The sequence below is a fragment of the Mustelus asterias genome, chromosome 1 (assembly GCF_964213995.1).
Source record: "Mustelus asterias chromosome 1, sMusAst1.hap1.1, whole genome shotgun sequence".
Lineage (NCBI taxonomy): Eukaryota > Metazoa > Chordata > Chondrichthyes > Carcharhiniformes > Triakidae > Mustelus > Mustelus asterias.
The window spans coordinates 119,477,421-119,499,497 of record NC_135801.1 but is presented as its reverse complement, the minus strand read 5'-3'; positions in this window follow the sequence as shown (position 1 = coordinate 119,499,497).

Sequence of the window (22,077 nt, the reverse complement as noted above, 5' to 3'; positions counted from 1 at the left end):
GTCAGCTGGTTCTTCAGTTGTTCAGTCTCTTTCTTGTACCTCTTGGAATATTGAACATTGATGAGTCTTTTCTGCTAACTGGTTCGTCAGTTTTTTTTGAGTGACATGAAATTTATTTTGCTTCTCCTCATAATTTTCCAGAGGAACAAACTTTGAACTGAGAAATCATTGTAGCCTGTGAAGATCCTTCATCTGGTTTCCCTTTTCTTTGTGAAGCAGGATTGCCTTGTTTTGAGTTTTCTTGTAATTTACCCAAATTTCCCGAGTTGCTTCTGCTGTTCTTTTTTTCTGCTGTTCACAACAGTCTTCATCTCTTCTCGCTGCTAAAGTGTGACATATTCCTTTTGCATTTTCTCTTGAAGAAAATCAGCTGTTATTTCAACTGTTTGTTTTCATGTTGATTACCTGCCAATTCACATTTGCTTCGATGCATTGCTTTGTTGCTGCTGATAGCTCCAATGCAGCTTCTGCTGAAGTAGAATTCAGCATTTATTTGCTCCTCTAGATTTTCCAGGGCTACTATGTATTTAGTCATCAAAGAATCTTTCAGAGCAGTGACTCAGAGTTATAGAGTCATGGAGGTTTACAACATGGAAAAGGGCTCTTCGGCCCAAATTGCAGCCTAGTTTGTACCATGAAGCTAGTCCCAATTGCGCGCATTTGGCCCATATCCCTCTATACCAATCTTATCCATGTAACTGTCTAAACGTTTTTAAAATACAAAATTGAACCTGTCCCTACTACTACCTCCAGCAGCAGTGCCAGACACTCAGCATCCTCTATGTGAAAACATTGCCCCTCTGGACCCTTTAGTATTTCTCCCCTCTCACCTTAAACGTATGCCCTCTAGTTTTAGAGTCTCTTACCTTTGGGAAAAGATGTCGACTATCTACCCTTATTATTTTATAGACCTCTACAGGATCATCCCTAAGTCTCCAACGCTTCAGGGAAAAAAGTCCCAGTCTATCCAGCCTCTCCTTATAACTCAAGCCATCAAGTCCCGGTAGCATCCTAGTAAATCTTTTCTGCACTCTTTCTAGTTTAATAATATCTTTGCTATAATAGGGTGACCAGAACTGTGCACTAAGTGTGGCCTTCCCAATGTCTTGTATAACTTCAACAAGACATCCCAACTCCTATATTCGGTGTTCTGACCAAAGAAACCAAGCGTGCCGAATGCCTTCTTCACCACCCTGTCCACCTGTGATTCCACTTTCAAGGAACTATGAACCTGTACCCCTAGATCTCTTTGTTCTATAACCCTCCCCAGTGCCCTACCATTAACTGAGTAAGTCCTGCCCTGGTTCAACTACCAAAGTGCATCACCTTGCATTTATCTAAATTAAACTCCATCTGCCATTCATCAGCCCACTGGCACACTTGATCAAGATCCCATTGCAATCCTAGGTAACCTTCTTCACTGTTCACTATGCCATCAATCTTGGTGTCATCTGCAAACGTATTAACCAATGCCTCCTAAATTCTCATCCTAATCATTAATATAAATGACAAATAACAGTGGACCCAGCACTGATCCCTGAGGCACACCAGTGTTCACAGGCCTCCAGTTTGAAAAACAACCCTCGACAACCACTCTCTGTCTTCTGTCATCAAGACAATTTTGTATCCAATTGGCTACCTCACCCTGGATCCCATGAGATTTAACCTTATGCAACAACCTACCATTCTGTGCCTTGTCAAAAGCCTTGCTAAAGTAGACAACATCGACTGCACTGCCCTCATCTACCTTCTTGGTTACCCCTTCAAAAAGCTCAATCAAATTCATGAGACATGATTTCCCACTCAGAAAGCCATGCTGACTGTCCCTAATCAGCCTTTCTGTTAATGCCTGTTCCTCTTTCTGTGAATACCTGTTCTGCCTACTATTGTGTCTGTCTCTACTTCTGATAGAGTGCCTTCAACTCAGCTTTGATACAAATATTATTCTGTGGAGTAGCTTTATTTTCTTTTTGCAGGTTTTGTTTCCTTTGGGTTATGTCAGATAGCTTTCCTTCATTCACAACCAGCTGCTCACTCTGAGCTTCTACTTGCTGTTGCAGTTTGGGTAATGTGTCAGCATATTAACTAAGCTCTTCAGATACTTCTCAGCCACTTCTTTCTGCTGCACTAAACACTTAGGTTCATTCTATTCATTGCGCTGGGATGGTCCGTGGCTGATCAGTGGTTTGCTTGAGTAATGTTTCCCTCAGCCTGGAGCCACTTGTCTCCTTCATCCTGGGGTCTTCTGTTAATCTCACTCTGGGGTCTCCTTTCACCCCTGCTCTGGGTCTTTTGTTGCTCTCACTTTGTTGTCTTCTGTTGCCCCTGCTCTGGTCTTTAGTTACTGTTGCTCAGGAGTCTTCTGTACCGTAGGCTCTGGGGGTTTTGTGTTTCCCTCGCCTGGCTTCTCCTCACCCCTTTGCTGCTTTATTTGAATTGTTCTGGACCATCTTTTAAGATCTGTGCTTTCCATGACTTGGAGTTTAAAGATTTGCCAAAGGCTTTTAATATCTCACCAAATGTGGTTAAATATTCATCTATGCCTCTGTTTAGGATTACTTCATCTGCAATACCCCAACAAATATAAAAACATATCCCCTTGTACTTCTCCTGATTTCTTACTTAATGCTGTAATCTGAGAATTTTCTTCTCAAAGACTCCCAATCTTGGGTCTGCTTTGGCTCTTGTTTTAGTCTAAACTAGTCTGAAAGTTTTAATTTTTTATCCATGGCTTTTGTTTTCCTAGTAACTACTACTTTAAATGTCATTGCCCGTTTCAGAAAGTCTGTGCAGTGAGTGTTGTTTTCTCTCTACTCACTTCGAGATTGTGCCCCCGCTGCCATTTTTTCTTTCAGCATTTATCCAGCGCTTCATCGGGTTCAGAGGGCCTTCTCACCTTGATTAAACCAGGGACAGGAAGGTGCTAATGCGAGGAACTTACCTGCATGCAGCGGGGATGTCACTGAGGCTCATTAATGAGCTAATTGACACCAATCCTCCCTGAGCCCACCACAATTTAATGGTGACTCAGAGATTAATGGGCGGCACGGTAGTACAGTGGTTAGCACTGCTGCTTCACAGCTCCAGGGTCCCGGGTTTGATTCCCGGCTCGGGTCACTGTCTGTGTGGAGTTTGCACATTCTCCTTGTGTCTGCGTGGGTTTCCTCCGGGTGCTCCGGTTTCCTCCCACAGTCCAAAGATGTGCGGGTTAGGTTGATTGGCCAGGTTAAAAATTGCCCCTTAGAGTCCTGAGATGCGTAGGTTAAAGGGATTAGCGGGTAAATATGTGGGGCTAGGGCCTGGGTGGGATTGTGGTCGGTGCAGACTCGATGGGCCGAATGGCCTCCTTCTGCACTGTAGGGTTTCTATTCTATTCTATTCTATTAAATGGGAGCTGAACTACTTTTCATTCCTCCTGGGGGCCATCCAGCAAATATTGTCATGTTTTCAAGCAGCCTATGAAGGGGCCCTCTGTGGCCTTCTTTCACTGCTGTTCTGGGTATTTTGTCGCACCTGCTCTGGCTCTTCTTTCACCCCTGCTCTGGGGTCTTTTGTCACCCTTACTTTGTTGTCTTCTGTTGCCCCTGCTCTGGTGTCAGACATTTGGTGCCTGATTTATGGATCCACCATTGGGAAGAACAGGCAGTGGTTAGCACTGCTTCCTCACCATGCCAGGATCCGGGTTCAAATCCGGCCTTGGGTGACGGTCTGCGTGGAGTTTGCACATTCTCCCCGTGTCTGCATGGGTTTCCTTTGGGCACTCCAGTTTCCTTCCACAGTCTAAAGATGTGTGCGTTAGGTTGACTGGCCATGCTAAATTGATCATTAGTGTCAGGGGGATTAGTAGGGTAAAAACATGGGATTATGGGGATAGGGATTGGATGGGATTATTGTCGGGCAGGCTCACTGAGCCGAGTGGCCTCCTTTTACACTGTAGGGATTCAATGACATCATCAACAGTAAGAAAGGAGGAGAGGGCATAGAATGCCACACCCCGCTTGCCACGAACCCCTGCCCCCTTCAAGCGAATCCCTTCCTGCGACCTCCATCCCTCTTTCATTCACCTGTGTGAGTGATCCAATGACAATCCCTGGTGAAGAGCCTACTGCACCACCAGCAACAGCCACCACTCCCAGTGATGCTGTCTGCAATGGAAATTTCCACTGCTAAATCCAAGGGTGGCCAGTGAAATGTCTGACAGCTCTTAATTTAGTTGGGCCTCCCGCCATGAAAACTATTCAGGGGTGGTACAGTGGTTAGCACTGCTGCTTCACAGCGCTAGGGACCCAGATTCGATTCCCGGCTTTGGGTCACTGTCTGTGCAGAGTCTGCACGTTCTTCCCGTGTCTACATGGGTTTCCTCCGGGTGCTCTGGTTTCCTCCCACAGTCCGAAAGACGTGCTGGTTAGGTGCATTGGCCATGTTAAATTCTCCCTCAGTGTACCTGAACAGGTGCTGGAGTGTGGCGACTAGGGGATTTTCACAGTCATTTCAATGTTCTTGTGTTCTTAATGTGAGCCTACTTGTGACTAAAATAAATAAAAAAATTTAAACTGTGGAACCTATAGAAACATTGGGGTGATTCTCCCAAAAAAGTTCTAAGTGCTGAATTTGTGAGAAAAATGGTGTAATTCACGATTGTTTTCTCAGTGGGAGTTCAGACTCGAATCTCCCACACTCTGTGCAATGCAGAGGTCACAATCGTGAATATCATTAAGAGCTCGGGGAGGAGGGGTCTATTCACGCTGGAGACTGACAGTTCCGGAACTCTGCAGTTTGCTGGCCAGCACGATCACCAGCCAACCCGGGACCCTCGCAGTGCTGCCCCTCCCCCACCTACCAAGGCCCAATTGCAGCACCCCCGACCATTCCCGGGCCAGCCCCAACTGTCCCCCACATCCAAGAGTGCCCCGATCTCTAGCCTACCCCCCAAGCAGTTACGATTCTTCCATTCCTTCCCCATTCCAACAGATTCCCCACCCCCCAATGGGAGCCAGGCAGACCCTCCCCTTCCTCCCCCCCCCCCAATGGGAGGCAGGCAGACCCTCCCCGGCAGACCACCCCCCAGCCCGTCTCGATCACTGGCCTCCCTCCAGTCCCGACCGATCCCAATGCAGAGTGGCAGCAGGACCCTCCCCCCACCGATCGCCCCCCTAGGCTCTGCCCCCAGCAGGCCCTGCTGTCCCTGTCCCAGTCCCTGCCACTTGGCACTGCCCCATGCCCTGTGGGCAGTGCCAAGGTGACCCTTGGCCATGGGCATTTTGCCCCTTGGTCAGTGCCGGGGGCACGGGCTGGCACTGCCAGGGTGCCCATACCCAGGGGGCATCACACCCCTGCCACCCGACCACCTGGGAGGCCCCGATTGCCCCCCCTTCACTCCAGCAGGGTCTCCCACTAGTTCCCTGAAAGTGGGGAGCTATTGTAAGCCCTGCCGGAGTGAAATTGTACATGCGAGGTGGGAGATGCTAGCATGCAGATACTTCAGTCCTGGGCCCGCTAATCACATTAAAATAAGATTAAAAATAGATTTAAATGACTTACCTGCTGTTCCCGCCGGTTTCCTGCGTGGTCCCGACTGCGCTGGATCCAGTGCTCGGAGATGCGCACGTGGCGGGAACGCATGCGCGAATCCCACGAATCGGCCCACACACGCTTCTGGCCAATGGCAGCGGGATGGAAGAATTGCCCCCATTAATTCTAGCCTTTTTTCTGTAAATGAGCCCTTGAAAGGACAAAGGCATTTTTCATGAACATTATGAACATTATTCTTTTGTGGTTTGTTTTATTCCTTGCCATACACTTGAAAAAAATATTTTCCTGGATGACAGAGGACGTTTGAAATATTGTTGTAGAATGAAAGCAACCGAAATTATCATGCTGAATCCTCAGGAAGCCAAGTGTGATTGAAGGAGTTAAAATAGTACAGCATAGGAAGAATATGGTAAAAAGCTGCTTGAAATAAAGGCTGTTACAAAACAAATATGCACCATGGCTCAGGGAGCAATGTACCATGTCATGCAGACTACAGACTTTCATATCAGTTGGTTTGTTTATGAAGCACATCAATTTCCTTATTTCATGACTGAAGAGGTACAGAATGCCTTCAGCACATCAGCCATGCTAAATTCTCCCTCAGTGTACCCGAATCAGCACCGGAGTGTGGCGACTCGGGGATTTTCACAGTAACTTCATTGCAGTGCGAATATAGGTCTACTTGTGACAATAATAAATAAACTTTAAACTTTAAACAAGATGAAATAATTGAGGTACAATGGTGAGGTCAGCAAATAGCAAAGCCAATGCAACATCATGCCGACAACAGCTACAAACTCTGATATGCTACTTGGAGATGGCCAAAGAAACTCCCTCCGCAGGGTCAGTGTACAGATAGCTATGCCATCTGCTACACAAACAACTGTTGCCAACTTCCAAAACAGGTTTGGCATTGTCAGCGACGGATAAAATTGGCACTGCTCTCAACTTCTCTGCCTTCACATCCTTTCAGGATGACATAGAGATCAGTCACAGTGTCTACGGATATGCTGCCTACACATAAACCAAACATTGGATAACACGGCCAGATCTCCTTTCCACTTACTAGCAGCAGTAACACAATGTAGCTGCACAGTTTCACCACTCTGCTACCCAGGTCATTAGCAGCTGTCAAACACATATACACACGCACATACCACACCCAAACCCAAGCACACCCCCCCCCCCCCCACTCACACACACACACACAAACACATTCCACACATGCACACAATCCACACATACCAATTGGTTTGTTGACTAGTAAATCCTTACTTGCTCCTTGCGACATTTGTACTACCGAGTTCAAGAGAGCATTGAGTATTTTTCCTTATTTTCCATTTCCTGTTTTAATTAACCAGGAGATAATATCATGGAGGAGTACCAGATAATTATAGGCCGGTGAGCCTTGCATCAGTGGTAGGGAAATTATTGGAGAGGATTCTTCGAGACAGGATTTATTCCCACTTGGAACTAAGTGGACGTATTAGTGAGAGGCAACATGGTTTTGTGAAGGGGAGGTCATGTCTCACGAACTTGATCGAGTTTTTCGAGGAAGTGACAAAGATGATTGATGAGGGTAGGGCAGTGAATGTTGTCTATATGGACTTCAGTAAGGCCTTTGACAAGGTCCCTCATGGCAGACTGGTGCAGAAGGTGAAGTCGCATGGGATCAGAGGTGAGCTGGCAAGGTGGATACAAAACTGGCTCGGTCAAAGAAGACAGGGTAGCAGTGGAAGAGTGCGTTTCTGAATGGAGGGCTGTGACAAGTGGTGTTCCTCAGGGATCAGTGCTGGGACCTTTGCTGTTTGTAATATATATAAATGATTTGGAGGAAAATGTAACTGCATTGATTAGTAAGTTTGCGACGACACAAAGGTTGGTGGATTTGCGGATAGCGATGAGGACCATCAGAGGATACAGCAGGATATAGATCAGTTGGAGACTTGGGCAGAGAGATGGCAGATGGAGTTTAATCCGGACAAATGTGAGGTAATGTATTTTGGAAGGTCTAATACAGATAGGAAATATACAGTAAATGGCAGAACACTTAAGAGTATTGATAGGCAAAGGGATCTGGGTGTACAGGTACACAGGTCACTGAAAGTGGCAATGCAGGTGGAGAAGGTAGTCAAGAAGGCATACGGCATGCTTGCCTTCATCAGCTACGGCATTGAGTTTAAAAATTGGCAAGTCATGTTGCAGCTTTATAGAACTTTAGTTGGGTTGCACTTGGAATATAGTGTTCAATTCTGGTCGCCACACTACCAGAAGGTTGTGGATGGTTTGGAGAGGGTACAGAAAAGATTTAGCAGTATGTTGCCTGGTATGGAGGGCATTAGCTATGAGGAGAGATTGGAGAAACTTGGTTTGTTCTCACTGGAGCGACGGAGGTTGAGGGGAGACCTGAAAGAAGTCTACAAGATTATGAGAGGCATGGACAGAGTGGATAGTCAGAAGCTTTTTCCCAGGGTGGAAGAGTCAATTACTAGGGAACATAGGTTTAAGGTGCGAGGGACAAGGTTTAAAGAAGATGTGCAATGCAGATTTTTTACACAGAGAGTAGTGGGTGCCTGGAACTCGTTGCTGGGGGAGGTAGTGGAAGCAGATATGGTAGTGACTTTTAAGGGGCATCTTGACAAGCACATGATTAGGATGGGAATAGAGGGATATGGTCCCTGGAAGGGTAGGGGGTTTTAGTTAAGTCGGGCAGCATGTTTGGTGCAGGCTTGGAGGGCCGAAGGTCCTGTTCCTGTGCTGTAATTTTCTTTGTTCTTTGTACCAAGGTACACAGAATATTGGGAAAAATATATAGCTCTAGAATAGGAAATAGTAATTTACCAGGTGAGGTCTGCGTAAAAGAGAAAGTAATAAAGTCTAAATCAGGGTTACTGTGCATGTAAATGAATGCACAAAGTGTTTAATTAGATTGGTGAGTTACCAGCGCAGACTGACATGTGGAATTATAATATTGTGGTGATAACAGACCTGACTCAAAGAAGATCAGGACTGGGTGTTAAATATTCCTGGATACAAGGTACTCAGGAAAGATAGGAAATTAAGAAAAGGAGGAAGGGTGACAGTATTAGTGAGACATTGCAGTACTGGAGAAAAAGGATGTCCTAGAGGGTTCAAGGACATAATCTCGAGCTAAGGAACAAAAAAGGTGCAGTTACATTGCTCGGTGTGGTCTATGGAGCACCAAATAATGGGAAGGGTGTAGAGGAACAAATTTGCAAGGAAATTATAGAGGTGCAAAAAAATAGAGCATTTATTATGGGGCATTAATTGTCTAAATATAGATTGGGATAATAGTAGTGTAAAGGGTCTTGTTGTGAATAAAAGCCTTTATTCCCGGGTACGTCCTAGCCTCCCGAGTGAATTAATCGCGCATCAATTTTATTCACAACAAAATACCGAAAATTTTGTTTGAAGAAAAATGGAGCAGATGCTGAAACCCGATCAGCTAACCTTGGATCCGCGTGCCGCTGGAGCGTCGAATACTTTCGACCATTGGTTGAAGTGTTTCGAGGATTACATCGACGCCTCGACAGCAGTCCAGTCCGACGCCGACAGATTGCCGTTCCTCCATGCAAAGATGAACGACACTGTGTATGCAACAATCCGTGATTCCCAAAATTACAAAGAGGCCATCGAATTACTCAAGAAGCTGTACCATAAACAGCCGAACGAAATTCATGCTCATCACCTATTAGCCACTCGACGGCGGCAGCCCGGCGAAACTACGGGACAGTACCTGCGCGAACTTCAACAGTTAGCCAGAGCCTGCAATTGCAAGGAGTTGTCGGCTACTCAATGCACCAACGATCTGATCCGAGATGCGTTCGTGATGGGAATTGGCTCATCCTATATTCACCTGCGGCTGCTAGAGCAGGGTAACTTGGACCTGGCTAAGACGGTAGAATTGGTCGACGCAATGGAAACGGCCTCCAGAAGTTTTGAAACCTACCCCACCGACCACGTAGGAACATCGTGGCAAGCACAGCCACCGCCTCAACTGTACTCGGCGGCTCCTCAGAACTGCGCGATAATGCTCTCAACTTCAGACCTGACGGCTGCGGCAGCTCCTGGAGGCCCACGGTGCTATTTCTGCAGATTGGCGAAGCACCCTTGTCTGAGATGTCCGGCCAGGATGGTGTTTTGCTCCGCCTGTGGGAAGAAAGGGCACTATGCAAAAGTGTGCCGAGCAAAGACCCCTTCCAAGCCCAGCAGTGCTGCGTGTGACTACCCAGGATCAATCTCCTCGTCTCCGGCCTCGTCGATGTCTTCAGCCATGTGCGATTCACGGGCGCCGTCATTTCCTATGACGACGATGCAAGCCACGTGCGACCTGCGGGTGCCACCGTTTTCAACATCATCGACTACGTGCGATTCGTGGGCGCAGCCATTTTGGTCGACACCGGCCGCAGAAGACCAGCAGGGGTCCTTGTCGTCGGCTATCTCAGCTGCCTGCAGTTACACTCGGGATCCAACAGTGGCGTCAATCATCCTGGACCAGGCCAAGCCTCACAGACTCGACAAGTCCATGATGGACATAGAGGTAAACGGGCGCCTGACGCATTGCCTGTTTGACAGCGGGAGCACAGAGAGCTTTATCCATCCAGATACAGTGAAACGGTGCACTCTCTGTGTGCAAACTGTCAGGCAGACAATCTCCATGGCGTCGAGGTCCCGATCTGTTATCGTTCTTGGGAGCTGTGTGGTAACCTTAACGGTGCGGGGCACAGTTTACGAGAACTTCAGGCTCCTCGTGTTACCACACCTTTGCGCTCCGGTACTCCTGGGGCTAGACTTTATGGTCCACCTGAAGAGTGTGACTCTGCAGTACGATGGGCCACTCCCTCCACTTTCAGTGGGAGAACAGCTGCCTCCAAATTGTCCAGCACGCTCCACATGCAGTCTCTCGACACTCAAAATTACCCCGCCTTCCCTATTCGAAAATCTCGTGCCAGGCTGCAAGCCCATCGCGACTAAGAGCAGGCGTTACAGCGCTGAGGAGCGGATCTTTATTCGATCTGAGGTTCAGCGGCTCCTCAGGGAAGGGATCATTTAACCTAGCACTAGCCCATGGAGAGCACAAGTCATGGTGGTCAAGACTGGAGACAAGCCCCGGATGGTCATAGACTATAGTCAGACCATTAATAGGTACACGCAGCTGGACGCGTACCCTCTCCCGTGCATATCTGACATGGTCAACCAGATTGCGCAGTACCGGGTGTTCTCCACCATCGACTTGAAGTCAGCCTACCACCAGCTCCCCATTCACCCAGAGGACCGCAAATACACGGCCTTTGAGGTGGATGGCCATCTCTACCACTTTTTAAGAGTCCCTTTCGGCGTCACTAATGGGGTCTCGGTCTTCCAGCGTGAGATGGACCGAATGGTGGACCAAAACGGGCTACGGGCTACCTTCCCGTACCTGGACAACGTCACTATCTGCAGCCATGACCAGCAGGACCACGACGCCGACCTCCAGAAGTTTTTACGCACTGCGACTCTCCTGAACCTGACCTATAACAGGGACAAGTGCGTATTCAGCAAGCACCGCCTAGCAATCCTCGGATACGTGGTGGAAAACGGGGTCATCGGCCCCGATCCAGACCGTATGCGTCCCCTCCTTGAACTTCCCCTACCCACTAGCATCAAAGCACTGAGAAGATGCTTAGGCTTCTTCTCGTACTATGCACAGTGGGTTCCCAATTACGCGGACAAAGCCCGTCCGCTCATAAAATCTACCTCTTTTCCCCTGACAGCAGAGGCTCACCTAGCCTTTGAAGGGATAAAAGCCGACATCGCGAAAGCCACGATGCACGCTGTCGATGAGTCCATCCCCTTTCAGTTGGAGAGTGATGCATCTGATTTCGCCCTGGCTGCCACATTTAACCAGGCGGGCAGGCCCGTCGCCTTTTTCTCTCGCACCCTCCAAGGCCCTGAAATTCGGCACTCCTCTGTGGAAAAAGAGGCTCAGGCCATTGTGGAGGCCGTATGGCATTGGCGCCATTATTTGGCTGGCAAACGGTTTACCCTGCTCATGGACCAGCGGTCCGTGGCCTTCATGTTCAACAACACGTTAAGGGGAAAAATTAAGAATGATAAAATCTTGAGGTGGAGAATTGAACTCTCCACCTACAACTATGATATCATGTACCGTCTGGGGAAGCTCAATGAGCCCTCAGATGCCCTGTCGCGTGGAACATGTGCCAGTGTGCAGGAGGACCAGCTACAGGCCCTCCACAATGATCTCTGCCATCCGGGGATCACTCGGCTCTTCCATTTTGTAAAGGCTCGGAATCTGCCCTACTCCATAGAGGATGTCAGGTCGATAACTCGAAGCTGCCAGGTATGTGCAGAGTGCAAGCCGCACTTCTACCGGCCTGACAGGGCACACCTCATTAAGGCCACTCGCCCTTTTGAACGACTGGGTGTCGACTTCAAGGGCCCCCTTCCTTCGACAGATCGGAATGTGTATTTCCTCAACGTGGTTGATGAATACTCCCGATTCCCCTTTGCCATCCCCTGTTCTGACATGTCCTCTGCCACAGTCATCAAAGCCCTGCGGAGTCTTTTTACCCTGTTCGGCTACCCCAGTTATATCCACAGTGATAGGGGTTTGTCGTTTATGAGCGACGACTTGAGGCAATACCTGCTCTCTAAAGGAATTGCCTCAAGTAGGACTACGAGTTACAACCCCAGGGGTAACGGACAGGTCGAGAGAGAAAACGCTACAGTCTGGAAGGCTGTTTTACTGGCGTTAAGGTCTACGGGTCTTCTAGTCTCCCGTTGGCAAGAGGTACTTTCTGATGCGCTCCATTCAATCCGGTCCCTCCTGTGTACGGCAACCAACGCTACCCCACATGAGCGGATGTTTACCTTCCCCAGGAAGTCTTCCTCTGGGACCTCACTGCCATCTTGGTTGACGTACTCAGGACCTGTCCTCCTGCGGCGGCATGTTAGGGCCCGCAAGTCCGACCCCTTGGTTGAACAGGTCCATCTCCTCCACGCCAACCCTCAATGTGCCTATGTGGCATATCCTGACGGGCGAGAGGACACAGTCTCTATCAGAGATCTGGCGCATGCAGGGGACCTGGAAACCCCCGTCACTCCCGCACCCCTGGTTAGGATTCCTTTGCCCATTCTCTACCCTCCTGACATGGTGCGGGCAGCATCGGGACCTCAACTTAATCCTCTTACTCCCATGTACAGCTTGCCTGAGTCCAGGAGATTGTCGCCACCTCGAGGTCCACAGGTGTGTGAGGAACTGGAGGAGTCACTGGACACCACCTCGGAGAGAGGGTCGTCACCACGGTCACCAGAACCGGCACTGGAGTCAGTGCTGCGGAGGTCGCAGAGACGGTGCGGACCTCCGATACGGCTGAACTTGTGAACATATGGACAGTTCGTATTGTCTCCTTACCCCACCGGCCTTTGTTTTTAAAGGAGGGATGAATGTGGTGAACCATAGATGGTTACCACTATGGGTACTTGTACATATGTTACTCTTGTTACTGTTGGGGTTAGGGTTGGGGTGTTCCACCTGTTAGCATTGTTCTGTGGTACACTCCGTTTGGCTCCGCCTTCTTATAGGAGTATAAAGGTCACTGCTACTTCCTAGTAGCCCTTAGTCTGGGATAGTATTGTTAAGCAGTATGCTCTATTCTTGTTGTGAATAAAAGCCTTTATTCCCGGGTACGTCCTAGCCTCCCGAGTGAATTAATCGCGCATCAGGGAGGAAACTTGAGCACCCGGAGGAAACCCATGCAGACACCGGGAGAACGTGCAAACTCCACACTGACAGTGAACCAAGCCAGGAATTGAACCCGGGTCCCTGGCACTGTGAGGCAGCAGTGCTAACCACTGTGCACTGGTCATAATTTTTCAGTCTTTCTTAGAGGTGCCAGAAGACTGCAGAACTGCAAACATTTCAACCTTGTTCAACAAAGGTTTAAGCATAACTCAGCCAGTTTAACTTCGGTGGTGGGAAAACTTTAACAATAATTCAGCACACAATTAATAGTCAGAGGTTCAAATATGGGTTAATTAAGGAAAGCCACATGGATTTGTTAAGGGTAAATTGTGTTGAACTGACTTGCTGGAGTTTTTTGAACAGGTAACAGAGAGGGTTGATGAGAGTAGTGCTGTTGATGTGATGATGGTAAGAAGTCTCACAACACCAGGTTAAAGTCCAACAGGTTTATTTGGTAGCAAATACCATAAGCTTTCGGAGCAATGCTCCTTCGTCAGATGGAGTGGTCTCTGTTCTCAAACATGGCACAGACACAGAAATCAAATTACAGAATACTGATTAGAATGCAAATCTCTACAGCCAGCCAGGTCTTAAATGCACAGACAATGTGGGTGGAGGGAGCATTCAACACAGGTTAAAGAGATGTGTATTGTCTCCAGACAGTACAGCTTGTGAAATTGTGCAAGTCCAGGAGTCAAGCTGTGGGGGTTACTGATAATGTGACATAAATCCAACATCCCGGTTTAGACCGTCCTCATGTGTGCGAAACTTGGCTATCAGTTTCTGCTCAGTGACTCTGCGCTGTCGTGTGTCTCTGATGATGCACATGGACTTCCAAAAGGCGTTTGATACGGTGCTGCACAACCGATCAGTGAGCAAATCTCATGGAATAAAAAGGACAGTAGCAACATGAATATGGAATTGGCTAAATGTCAAGAAACAGAGAGTAGAGGTTAATGCATGCTTTTGGGCTGGAGGAAGGTTTGGAGTGGAGTGGAATCAGGGTTGGGACCCTTGCTTTTCCTGATAAATATATATTATATATATGTATATGAACAACCTAGACCTTGGTGTCCAAGGCACAATTTCAAAGTTTGCAGATGATTCAATAGTCAGAAACATTGTGAACTGTGAGGAGAGTGTAGAACTTCAAAAAGAACATAGCCAAGTTGGTGGACATGTGGCTGATGAAGTTCAATGCAGGAATGTGAAGTGATTCAATTTGGAGAGGCAGTACAAACCATTCTAAAGCGGGTGCAGGAGCAGACATATATGTGAATAAGTCATTGAATGTGGCTGGATGGATTCAGAGCGCAGTTAATAGTGCATACAGCATCCTAGGCTTTATTAATGGGGCACAGTGTAGAAAAGCAGGGAAGTTATGTTGAACTTGTGTAAATTGCTTATCCGGTCTCAGCTGCAGTATTGCAACTACTTCTAAGTTCTGCAAATTTGGAAGAATGTGAAGACATTGGGGAGTGTGCAGAAAATATTCCCGACAATGGTTCCTGGAATGAGGAACTTCAATTATGACTATTTTCCTCATAGTAAAGAAGGCTCATAGGAGATTTGATAGAGGTATTCACAACCATGATGGGTCTTTACAGAGTACAGAGGAAGAAACTGTTCCAAGTCATGAAATGGTCAAGAATGAAAGGGCACAAATTTAAAATAATTGGTGAAAGAAGCAAAAAATGATATGAGGAAAAAGCTTCATATGGCGAGAAGTTAAGGTTTGGAATGCTCTGCCTAAGAGTGTAATGGAGACAGATTCAATTAAAATATTTGAAAGGGAATTAGACTGTTAGTTGAAAAGAAAGAATGTGCAGGGTCACAGGCAGAAGGCAGGAGAGTGGAACTAGATGAGTTGCTCATTCACAGTGGCACAGTGGTTAGCACTGCTGCCTCACAGCGCCAGGGGCCCAGGTTTGATTCTCGGTTTAGGTCACTGTGTGGAGTTTGCAAGTTCTCCCTGTGTCTACGTGGGTTTCCTCTGGGTGCTCCAGTTTCCTCCCACACTCCAAAGAGTGGGTGAATTGGCAATGTTAAATTCTCCCTCAGTGTACCCGAACAGGCGCCGGAGTGTGGCAACTAGGGGATTTTCACAGTAACTTCATTGCAGTGTGAATGTAAGCCTACTTGTGACACTAATAAATAAACTTTTAACTTTTCTCAGAAGAACAAAGAGCAAAGAAAATTACAGCACAGGAACAGACCCTCCAGCCCTCCAAGCCTGCACTGACCATGCTGCCCGTCTGAATTAAAACCACTATCCTTCCGGGGACCATATCCCTCTATTCCCATCCTATTCATGTATTTGTCCAGAAGCCCCTTAACAGTCACTATCGTATCTGCTTCCACTATCTCCGCTGGCAGCGAGTTCCAGGCACCCACCACCTTCTGTGTAAAAAACTGTGTAAAAAATTATGTGATTTTATGACTGTTTCTGCCTTAAAGTTGCAGTCATGGCCTTTGTCCCTTATCTCTGATTAAATAATTTTAGAAATAAAAATAAAACAGTGAAGAGGTAACAAAAACACTGATTTGGGTATAAAACTGGGCTAAGTCCATCCACTTGTTTCTGTAACCATGGTGCTACAGAGACGACATTGATTCCCTCGAGGCAGACAGCAGTACCAGCAGAATGCTACATAAACCATACAGGCCAAGCTCCATGATTCCCTGAGGAATCAACATAAGTGAAATGCTACTGGAAACATTGCTAATTGGACAACCTTCCTTCCCTGAAATATTTTACTTTACCAGCCAAGAAGAACTCTAATTACAATTACAGGAATCTGGATAACAGAGAACATTCACATGCTTCATTACAGCTTCACTCTGTGCATTCTACAATATCACTGTTCTTACATGATTTGCAACTTCCCAAGTCATAGGGGAAAGTTTTCAGCCCTATTGCCAGTCAACCTAAATGGGAATGCTGGCCCAAACTCCCGCAAGAGTCAGGAAACGAGATTCTTGCCAGAGAGATCTTGTTCCCCAATTCCCACCACCACATCCACCCCCCCCGCTGCAACGCACCCTCCGTCTCCCCCCACAACAACCACCCCCCCCACCCCACACACACACACACCTTGCCAGTGCAGCGGGAATCTCATTTCAATTTTTCAATATATTTTATTATCATTAAAGGGCTTCCCAGCCACATGATCCTCCCTCGTTGAATATTCATACCCTGCCGATTGGACGTCACGTAGGCAAGGTTCACAACAGCTAGATCAGAGAGGCATCTGTATCAGCACAGACTTGGTGGGCCGAAGGGCCTGTTCCTGTGCTGTACTGTTCTTTATTCTATATAAAAACAGGATTCAGTCAAGGAGAACCTGCCAGGGGCACCAAGGTACGTATAGCCCCCAGAAGGAGAGGGGCATGCCTGTGCAGTGCCCAGGCATTACCCCCAGCACAGGTTGGCACTATCCCTTGGCACTGTACACTGGCATATGTAGGCAGAGCCCCTGGCATTGACCTGGCACAGATTTGGACCGTCCCCTTGCAACCTGTGCTGGGGTAGTGCCAAGTTGGCAGTGCCACAGGTGTGCCCTCTAGGGAGCTCACTGGGGCTTCCTGATGTGTGTTGGGGGGAAGGTTTGGTGTCTGTGGGGGAGGGGAATGCTTCCATGGTGTGGGACTGGAGGTGGGCAAGAGTGCCCTGATACTTCCATGGTCGGGGGGTGTCACTGAGTGCCAGAAAATCTGATCTGAAAACTCGGCTGTGCAGCTGGAGAGATGCGATCTGGTTTTCACTCAGAATCTGACACAGACAAATCTTGGTAAAATTCTGCCCACACTGTTCAATCACTGTGAGCTCTGAAGCCAGCTTGCCTGCCTGACAATGACTGGACAATCTTAGTAAGAAGTTTAACAACACCAGGTTAAAGTCCAACAGGTTTATTTGGTAGCAAAAGTCACACAAGCTTTCGGAGCCTTAAGCCCCTTCTTCAGGTGAGTGGGAATTCTGTTCACAAACAGGGCATATAAAGACACAAACTCAATTTACATGAATAATGGTTGGAATGCGAATACGTCCAGCTAATCTACTCTTTAAGATACAAACAATGTGAGTGGAGAGAGCATTAAGACAGGTTAAATAGATGTGTATTGTCTCCAGACAGGACAGCCAGTGAGACTCTGCAGGTCCAAGCAAGCTGTGGGAGTTACAGATAGCGTGACATGAACCCAATATCCCGGTTGAGGCCGTCCTCATGTGTGCGGAACTTGGCTATCAGTTTCTGTTCAGCGACTCTGCACCGCCGTGTGTCGTGAAGGCCGCCTTGGAGAACGCTTACCCGAATATCAGAGGCCAAATGCCGTGACCGCTGAAGTGTTCCCCAACAGGAAGAGAACAGTCTTGCCTGGTGATTGTCGAGCGGTGTTCATTCATCCGTTGTCGCAGCGTCTGCATGGTTTCCACAATGTACCGTGCCTTGGGACATCCTTTCCTGCAGCGTATCAAGTAGACAACGTTGGCCGAGTTACAAGAGTATGTACCGTGTACCTGGTGGATGGTGTTCTCACGTGAGATGATGACATCTGTGTCGATGATCCGGCATGTCTTGCAGAGGTTGCTGTGGCAGGGTTGTGTGGTGTCGTGGTCACTGTTCTCCTGAAGGCTGGGTAGTTTGCTGCGGACAATGGTCTGTTTGAGGTTGTGCGGTTGTTTGAAGGCAAGAAGTGGGGGTGTGGGGATAGCCTTGGCGAGATGTTCGTCTTCATCAATGACATGTTGAAGGCTCCGGAGAAGATGTCGTAGCTTCTCCGCTCCGGGGAAGTACTGGATGACGAAGGGTACTCTGTCCACCGTGTCCCGTGTTTGTCTTCTGAGGAGGTCAGTGCGGTTTTTCGCTGTGGCGCGTCGGAACTGTTGATCGATGAGTCGAGCGCCATATCCTGTTCTTATGAGGGCATCTTTCAGCGTCTGGAGGTGTCTGTTGCGATCCTCCTCATCCGAGCAGATCCTGTGTATTCGGAGGGCTTGTCCGTAGGGGATGGCTTCTTTAACGTGTTTAGGATGGAAGCTGGAGAAGTGGAGCATTGTGAGGTTATCCGTGGGCTTGCGGTATAGTGAGGTGCTGAGGTGACCGTCCTTAATGGAGGTGCGTGTGTCCAAGAATGCAACTGATTCCGGAGAGTAGTCACGGTGAGTCTGATGGTGGGATGGAACTTGTTGATGTCATCATATAGTTGTTTCAGTGATTGTTCACCATGAGTCCAAAGGAAGAAAATGTCATCTAGTGTATAGCATCGGTTGAAGGTCCTGTGCGGTGAAGAAGTCTTGTTTGAACCTGTGCATGAAGATGTTGGCATATTGAGGTGCGAATTTGGTCCCCATGGATGTTCCGTGTGTCTGGATGAAGAACAGGTTGTTGAAGGTGAAGATATTGTGGTCCAGGATGAAGCAGATGAGTTGTAAAATTGCATCTGGAAACTGGCAGTTGACGGCGTTGAGTACTGAGGCCATTGCAGCAATGCCATCGTCGTGGGGGATGCTGGTGTAGAGTGTCGAGACATCCATTGTGACGAGGAGTGCTCCTGGTTCAACTGCTCCATGTGTGCCGAGTTTCTGTAGGAAGTCCGTAGTGTCGCGACAAAAGCTGGGGGTTCTTTGTACAATGGGTTTCAGGATGCCCTCGACACAGCCGGAGAGGTTCTCGCACAAGGTCCCATTGCCCGATACAATGGGACAGCCGGGTGTGTTTGCCTTGTGTATCTTCGGGAGGCAGTAGAGATCTCCAACGCGGGGAGTACGTGGGATGAGAGCACGGAGGGTGCTCTGAAGGTCTGAAAGACAATCTTACACATTGCAGAGAACACTGAGTTACTCTACCTCAGGTGGGATCAAATTACACATGCCTTGTCCTCCAAGGGGAAATCTGGTCCAACCCACTAGTGGCGCAATAAGGCCTGCCACCTATTTACACCTAACATTGCTGTTGAATGTAGAAGGCCGCCTATTTGGTGGATGAGAATGAGGTCTAGGCAATCCGGTTCATTTAACACCTTCTTGGTTCTTTAGAACTTTCTTTTATCATTCCTTTGCTTTCCTATGGGCATTCTGTCTGCCTCTGCCTCCCTCTGATCTGCTGACAGTAGTCAGATCTTTTCAATTTTCAGTTTCCTTTCTTTTTTATTTCATCTCCCTATCCTAACTCCCCTCCCCAGAGACTGCAAAGCAAGCTCTGAATTTTTATGAATCATTTAAAGCTTGAAAGCAGATATATTTTATAAAAGTGTTTACTACAAGTTGTGAAGTGTGGATGTGCACCTCCAAACAGTATCTCAGCACTAGGATGCCAGAAACGAAATAGCAATCAAGCCAAATAGAATCCCTTCAGTTTGACATAAATACAGAACAGACTGGGAAGACTCAGCGGGCGTGGCAGTGTCCGTGGAGAGAGCCACAGAGTTAGCATTTCAAGTCCGTATGACTCTTCTTCAGAACCGTTCAGTTTGAGTTGAGGGATAGTCAGGGATTGGTCACATTACTGAGAGTAAACCACGGATTGTTGAGCAGCAGAAAGGAGTTTAAATGTGAAATCTGTAGGCAAATTAGAAAGGCTTAAGTTAATAATAGTTATATACTGTGGATTTTAATTATGCAGAGATAGACTAGAAACTGTTAATCGTGAGAAAGGAGAACATTTATATTTGTACATATATTCAGGACTCTTTTCTCAATCAGTATGTTATGACTTCAACAAGAAAGGAGACACAATTTGACCTGGTTTGGGGTAATTAAGCAGGGCAAATATTGACCGAAAGGGAGCACAATATTGAGGAAATGATAAAGCGTAGAGCAAGTACAGAAAAAAAAGAAAAGTGGAGGGCACAGGTACTTGATTGAAAAAGATATACATTATCGAAAGAAGAAACATTGCAAATAGAATCAAAAATTAGCTGTGATATATTTAAATGTGAGATTGCTGAGAGAAAGAAATAAGTATTAAAGGTCAATAAATAACATGGGAGATAAGTTCAAATCTGAAATTTAAAAATAAACATTTAACATCTAGAGGGAAGTAATGAAAATACAGACTGGATAAATATGAAGGGGGAAATTTTAGCTCATGCCATCCACTGGGAGCAGGACATGTGTGCATTCATAATGACCATGCAAAGATTTTTTCTCCCCCATTGGTGCCTGTCACTCCTTTCTGGTGTCAGAGAATCCTGTCTAACTCTGGTTGGAAGCAATTTGTGGAAAGAGCACGAGGAACCATTTTAGATGCAGTAATGTGTTTGATGCAATAACTAAAAATGGGACCATGGGGGAGCAATGCCCTAAAAGTAGAAAATGGTGCAGAAAAACAATGCAGAAAGATATAGTACAGTGCAGCCCCGTTTTAACGCGATGGTTAGGGTCCATAAAATGTTATCGCGAATGTTATCGGGGTCGCCTTAAATCGGGGTCGTGCTAAATCACTAAACCGGAAATAGCAAAAAAAAGGGTCCGTCGCGCAATCGCGCCATATCCGATTTTGCGCTAAATCGGGGCGCGTAAAATCGGGGTTCCACTGTAATTGGTAAAAGGCAAGGCAATGGTTGAGGAGAATGAGGAGGGACATCAAGCTGCGTGGCAGATAGACAGAAGCCATTAGAAAGCTCACTGGTGGTGATTTTAGTGATCTGGATGGGGAATTTATCTGATTGGAGGCTTCAGGAACAAATGGGAAAAGTGGAAGATTAGGCGTGAAACACTGACGGTGACCCGGCTCCCCACATCCATCCTTGCCGGCATCGAGCACTGGAACACCCCCTCCCCACCCCGCCATGTGAGCAATGCCCTGCTATGGGGTTGCCTCAGACCCCACCCCCTTCAAGCCCCATTAGGTCCCACCCCTTGCTAGTACCACCCAGGCACCTTGGCAGTGCAAATCTGGCAGTGCCATGGTGTCGGCGGGCAGTGCCAGGGCACTGCCCAACCATTTCCTCAACTACCCAGGAGTTTCAATGGCCTCCGAATCCCGTGACACAGCCATCATTACTGATTTTCATTTTTAGTGATTAATGTCGGGTGCCCGCTGTCCTGTGGGTCGGAAAATCCCAGGAGTAGGGAGAATCCAGCTTAAAACTGACAGAGCGTGGAGTATGTCATGGCCCTTCCCCACGATTCTTCAGCCGCGCGTGGCCCCAACATGATCTGCGCTTGAGTGTGTATGGCCGCAGATTCATGTCCTTGGGGCTGGATTCTCCGACCTCATCCGCAGTTGGGAATCTCTGCTCCCACTGCAATGAATGGAGATTTGGCTGAGCGCCAAATTCTCCATTCTTACTTGCAGCTGAGGCAGGGTGTGCATGGCCAGAGAATTCCAGCCACAGTTTCGAGAAGTAAGTTTAGAAGGAGCAATCAAAGATAGACTGAGGGGAATAATTTATTATTGATATGTGGAGTAATATTTGATGGTACTTGCTGAAGCAAAATTTTGATTTTCTTTCTTAGAAAGAACTACAGTTACACAGAACATTCAGGATCAAATAATCACCTTATATCACCCTGCATCACCATTCTGTCTACTACTAGCACAGCAGTACATGTTCCACAAGATCGAGATGGAAAGTCAATAGGGAGGGAGGGAGGGCATGACAGTGGCACAGTGATTAGCACTGCTGCCTCACAATGCCAGAGACCCGGGTTCAATTCCAGCCTTGGGTGACTGCCTGTGTGGAGTTTGCACGTTCTCCCCGTGTCTGTGTGGGTTTCCTCCGGGTGCTCTGGTTTCCTCCCACAGTCCAAAGATGGCAATTTAGGTGGATTAGCCATG